Genomic DNA, 491 nt, shown 5'->3' with positions numbered 1-491 from the left:
TCTGTGTGCATTCTGCGTTTGCGAGAACATTCGCATGATGGCGTCCGAAAGGAGCAGATCTCAAAGACAGGAATGGGTACGCTTGTCAAAACACTATTCGCAATTTTTACACCATTATCGATATCTAGTCACACAACTAATACACATGCATATTGATCTCCTTCTTAACAGTTCAGAGAGGTGCGGGCGAAGCTCCTAGAAACGTAGCGCGTAGAAGCACTTCAAGAGGAAATAGCGGGATTTTTGCTCGACTAGGTCATAAATCCGAAGGGAGAATACTATTACCCGCTACCGCCCCCATGAAAACCACTTCCAATTGTCATCGTGCTCCGAAGGCACCAATTAGGCTAATGCCACTGGCTCCGAAGGCAACATGCATATGTAGGAGAAATTGTATATAGCTATACATGTGTGTATGTGTGAATTAATTAATATGATGGTTTGTGAGACATTGATGATATATATATGCATGATTGGTTCTACTAGAAATT

The sequence above is a fragment of the Triticum aestivum genome, chromosome 4A (assembly GCF_018294505.1).
Source record: "Triticum aestivum cultivar Chinese Spring chromosome 4A, IWGSC CS RefSeq v2.1, whole genome shotgun sequence".
In the NCBI taxonomy this organism is placed as follows: Eukaryota; Viridiplantae; Streptophyta; class Magnoliopsida; order Poales; family Poaceae; genus Triticum; species Triticum aestivum.
This window is presented reverse-complemented; position numbering follows the sequence as displayed.